A 6,000-nucleotide genomic window follows, 5' to 3' on the forward strand; every position below is an offset into this window, starting at 1 on the left:
GAAAAGAGGTTGCCATGATATAATGAATCCTACAATGTTTCAATTACTAGTTTCAAATAAGTTACAAATTTGATGTACTATTGATGCACTATTATTGAATAGTGGTTCAGAGTTATACAAAAATATGTATTGAATTCTAGAAAAATGCGTATTGAATTAGTTGTGTAGCTGTAGTGCACAAGTAGGAATAGAGCCACACTTCTAAATGAATACTTTTTGATATTGGAGTACATCAAAAAATGGTTTGCAATATTTTTCTGTTATCACTATTTTTTAGAGCATTGTGATTCAATTTCATATCGACATTACTATTTTTTTATAGTAGTTTTTATTTGAAATTGGTATAATTTAGATTGAAGATATGATTTGGTGATGTTTATCTCTATTTTTTTGAATTTTTTTTTTGTTACAAGATCATATAGAAAAATTAATTTCCAATAAAAATACTCAACAACTTTGTAATAAATATTTTTTTAACATTAATTATCATTATTATATATTATAGTTTATTATTATTTATTAAGTTAAATAAAGTTGAACTGGAGACTTTCTAGATAAGATACTAACAATTTATCATTACATCATAATAGAACTTTTACTATTATATTAATCAAATAAAACTTTTATTATTATAGTAATCAAATAAATTTGACGCAAATTTACGAGAGCATCTCTTGTAAATGTGCGTTCTGTGCAATAAGGGAATGTTGCGTGCTCTCCTAAATAATTAGAGATATTATATTAAATTTGGCGGGGAGAAAAATGTAACAGTACAGTTAACTTAGGAAAACTTAAAAAACATTAAATGACTAGAAAAGACTGATTTCCCAAAGGAAAAACGAAAGACTGATCCCTTTCAATATATACCCTCAAGAGTAATTTTAATTCTTGGGGAAAACATTGGACACACCTTACACCAAATACCTGGAATATTTTTTAATTCCTTCGAACTTTAGAACCATGTTTTTAAATTTGTATTTTACATATTCTCACTGGCTTCAACTTGAAAATGAAAACGAAAAAGACAATTACTAGATGATATGTACATAAACTTTAAATAAAAATAGACCCGTGAAAACTAAAATAGTGATTAATTAAGTGCACCTTTGTTTATTTAATTATATTTTAGGAAGGCTAAGGCTGAAGTTGCTGTTATTGAAATGAACGCAAAAGTGTATCTACGTTGGAAAAGACTTCAATTAATAATAATAATAATAAGGTGAAAGCGGAAAAGTATGGAATGAGGCTTATTAGCAGCTTGAAGCTAGTCCGTTGATAAAAAGCACATTGTTTTCATTAGGAAGAAAAAGAAAGGGTCCACCCTTGGTGATATAAAGGGTTTTGTGGACGTAATTCCCTATCTCATCCCAAGTACTCTTTGTCTAACACAAGAAGTGGAACAAGGGTCCCGGAGGAGATTAAATGTGAAGGTAAGAGATACAACGTATTGTTGAAAAGTGGAGGAAGGGTCCCAAAATTAACATTTGTCTCGAACAAATACACAATCATGCAATTCTTTTCTTCCACAAGTACAAATCTGTTATCCATCATAGTTTTTTTAAATCTTTTTTACCAAAACAGATTAGGCCTTTCCTTTTGACCACACTTGTAAATGAAGCCCCAAGGAACCCTCTTTCACACTCATGCTTTGTATGCAACTTTTTAACCTTCCCAATGTGGTAAAATATAATAAGGAAATAAATTCAAGTCTTTATGTCAAATGATTTAAAAAGAAAAGTAATCAAACATTTTACATTGAGAAGTTTTGGTTATCTGATATGGTTGGAGAGTTTTTGGGTTAGGGCTTTCTATTAAAAGGATATTCACTCTTTTAAATTTTCATAAATTATGATTAAACTTAATTTTTTTATGATGTTGCAATCTTGTAGTCAATAAATTGGGATTCTTAGTGAGCTCATTTAGAACCATTCAACTTCATTAGCAAACACAAGAGTCCATTAACATCAAATGGTTTGACTTTCATGATTGTTTTTGAATTATGTATATAGAAATAATTAAAAAGAGTATTGTAAGCACAACAATGAAAGAAAGAAGAGTTTGAAATCTTGAGACTTCTTGCGCCTCTCAACTCACACCTACTTGTCCAACATTTGTTTTTTCTTTGTCACCTTGTGTATCCTTGTAATGGTGAAAAAGCTTCTAATACTTCAAAGCTTAGATAATGAAGTCTCATTTTCCCTCCCTTTTGGTTTTTGTCTTTTGTTTCTTTTTTCCTTTTGCAAAACATTCTTTTTGAGTCTCTAGATGCCTCTAAGGTCATGCATTAGATAAAAGGCCAATCTAATTCTAGCTAAACCTTAAGAAAAAATAGAAATGTGGATCTAGACAAGTTCAATTCCAACCACCCAAAATTGAGCTTCACTATGTGATTTTTGGGCACATTTTTGCATGAATAAAGACCATTTCAAGATATAAACTCATGGAACTTGTTATCAATCCATTTAGCAAAAGTTTAGGAGTGATTTTTATGGAGTTAAACATCTTTTTTTTTTTTTTTGTTTCTCCTAAGAAAATGCCTAGAAGCCCAAGTTACATTATTTTTGTTTTTTAATTGGAGTTTTCTATTTGAATTCAATTTTGTCATGGAATAAGTGTTGGGATTTGTTTATTTGCACTTAATAAACACATGGTGTTGCATTCTTAGTGTGCATTCCTTTTGACTTAGCAACTTTGAATGAAATTTAAGCTTCAAGAGCCATATTTATGCTCATAACATTTGTCTAACAACTCATTTTGATTTGTATCAACATTTAGATATTGTCTTATTGTGGTGGTTAATATGATTTAATCACTTCCACTAGTGCCTTAAAGGATAATTTTTTCTTGCATGTGTGCATGGATGATATGGATTTGCAATTTGATAAAATTTGAGAAATCTTTCATTTTTATTTACTTTGAAGATTGTACTATATATTTTATAAGTTGCGGTTAACTAGCTTACAAATTCAAGGTTATGTGAATGGATCTAACCTTTTTTATGCAAGCTAAATTTTTTTTAGTGGTAATAGGTTTTTGTATTAATTTAAAAATAAGAGCATTACATCAAGTTTAAATCCAAATAACATCTAACCCTGCCTCTCTACCTCCCTAAATCCTTTCTCCCCCATACTTGCTTATCATCCTTATAAGCTAATCCTCTATACTACATGTTAATTATTAAAAGCTATACAAATTCTATACATTATATGATGATGCATAACCAAAAAAAACTTATGAGCTGTTATGTTTTCACAAAAATCAAGCTTTGTCGCTTTGTTGTACGTAACTTCTCCCTTTCTTTGTACTTCCACTTGACAACATCAAAACTCCAAAATCCTCCATCTCTCATCTCCTCCATTCTGAAGCCCCCCAAAACTATTTTTTATTTGTCACCTAGCATTCATGCTCAATCTCCGCCCAAGCTAGACCAAGAGCCACCACCACCGCTTCTTTGACGACAAGGGACATTTCTCCAGGGTCCAAATCCATTTGCATTCTCTGCCTGTTCCACTTGCCCCTATTCTCTTACAACCCTCAACCACACCTCCTTAGCTTTATAATACATGATGCAAGAGCATCCTGGGTTGCACTACTATCCTGCATGTGCTCAGTTTTTCTTTCCTAGTTTTTCCAAGCTTTCAGTAGTTGCTAAGCATTGGAGACACATTGGAGAACCTTTCCCTCATGATCACATAGAGATTGGATGGATTGTGTTGAAGTTTGAGCCTTTTTCCTTCCTGCTGGAACTGTGTTTTTTGATTTCTGGGTGCCTGTTGCAGGCTGTGTAACTAATTTTTCACAATGAGTTAGAGGATGTGAAGTTTAGGGATTGAAGAGGGCCTAGAATTCTATCTCTTGTTAAGGTCGCAAGTCCTAATTCATTATAAGTTGGGAGATACAACAATTCTCCTAGAGTATCGATTTCTGGCAATTTGCACGATAGGTTTTTGTGTGTCACTTCCAAGATGAATCCGAAGATATCCTTAATGAATCAGCCTTAGCGAGCTTAAGAGGTTGTAGAAGACTTAAAGTACTACCTTTAGTTTGAAGAACAAGTTCTAATTCAACCGGAGCTAGGAGATATCGTGATTTTGCTCAGGTATCAATTTTTGGACATTTAATTTCTGTTGGAGGCTAACTTGTGGCTCTTGAAGTATTTAATGTTAGGTTTATTTAGTTTTTAGCATTCTGGGCTGACTTGTGGCTTAGATTGGTATAAGTAGGGGATCTTGGGTAGAGTCTTAATAATAATTTTGATAGGAGATGATAGGAGGAGGATAGGAAATTGAAAGGATACGTGTATGGAAATCTAAACTTGAAGCTAGATCTTAGATTTGAATGTATTTTGTATCTGGCTGTAACCTAGAAGGCCTTACAGCTAGGCATGTATGATGATATTTTCATGAATCAATAAAGAATCTCTCTCTCTCTCCCTCTCTCTCTCTCTCTCTCTCTCTCTCTCTCTCTCTCTCTCTCTCTCTCTCTCTCTCTGTGGTGCTATTTTGTGTTTGCTTCCGTTGTGTTAACTCTTGCATGGTGGTTTGGGTAGCTAAGTGTGCCAATTGGCCTTAGTTTCTCACAACCTCCCTCCCTGTGTCAGGTGGTATCAAAGCACAAGGGGAAAATATTATTATGAATATCTGGTGAACTGGAAGAATAGACCTATGGAAGATGCTTCATGAATTTCTCAATCTGAGTTGGATACATCTCAATGATTTAGGAGAATCATTTCTTCCAACCTTAGTTGTCTAATGTAGGAGCATCCTAGGTTGCACTACTATCCTTCATGTTCTCATTTTTCCTTTCCTAGTTTTTCCAAGCTTTCATTAGTTACTGAGCATTGGAGAACCTTTCCCTCATAATTGCATAGAGATTGGATGGATTGAGTTGAAGTTTGAGTTGTTTTTCCTTGCTGTTGGAACTGTATTTTCTGGTTTCTAGGTGCCTATTGTAAGCCGTGTAACTATTATTTCACAATGAGTTAGAGAATGCAAAGTTTAGGGATTGAAGAGGGCCTAGAGTAATATCTTTGGTTAAGGTCACAAGTCCTAATTCATTATAAGTCGAGAGATATGGCAGTTCTCCTAGAGTATCAATTTTTGACAATTTGTGCGACAGGTTAGTGTGCATGACTTTCGAAATGAATCCGAAGATATCTTTAATGAATTAGTCTTAGTGAGCTTGAGGGTTTGTGGAGGAGCTAAAGTACTACCTTTAGTTTGAAGCACAAGTTCTAATTCAATCGAAGCTAGGAGATATCACAATTTTTCTCGGTTATCGATTTTTGGATATTTAATTTCTGTTGGAGGCCGATTTGTGGATCTTCAAGTATTTAATGTTAGGTTTATAGTTTTTAGCATTTTGGGCCAACTTGTGGCTTAGATTAGTATAAGTAGGGGATCTTGGGTAGAGTCTTAATGATAATTTTGATAGGAGATGATAGGAAATTGAAAGGATGTGTCTAGAAATATGAACTTGAAGCTGGATCTTGGATTTGAATTTATTTTGTATCTAGCCGTAACCCAGAAGGCTTTACAACTAGGCATGTATGATGATATTTTCATGAATCAATAAAGAATCTTGTTCTCTCTCTCTCTGGTGTTGTTTTGTGTTTTCTTTCGTTGTGTTAACTCTTGCATGGTGGTTTGGGTAGCTGAGTGTGTCAATTGGCCTTAGTTACTCACAACCTCCTTGTGTTAATACAATAGTGGTTTATTAGCTCATGCCTTAGAGCACAACAAGGGCACATATCCATAATGACACACATCATCTTCATCCACAAAGTACTCACTAATGTCTTTCCCTATTCCAGGGATTGACCACTCCACAATTGATCCCAACCCATCTAGCATATCATTTGCAAATAGAGCATGCGTCAAAGATTCCACCTCATAAGTTCTTTTGTTCAACTCTAGACCCCACAATATGAATATTGAAATCACATCCAAATTTGTTTGCCTCTTCATAGCTCTTTCTTGGAATTGGTCTCCAATCACCCCT

The sequence above is a fragment of the Cupressus sempervirens genome, chromosome 3, assembly GCF_028749045.1.
Source record: "Cupressus sempervirens isolate cs-2001-9-10 chromosome 3, ASM2874904v1, whole genome shotgun sequence".
NCBI classification, from domain to species: Eukaryota; Viridiplantae; Streptophyta; class Pinopsida; order Cupressales; family Cupressaceae; genus Cupressus; species Cupressus sempervirens.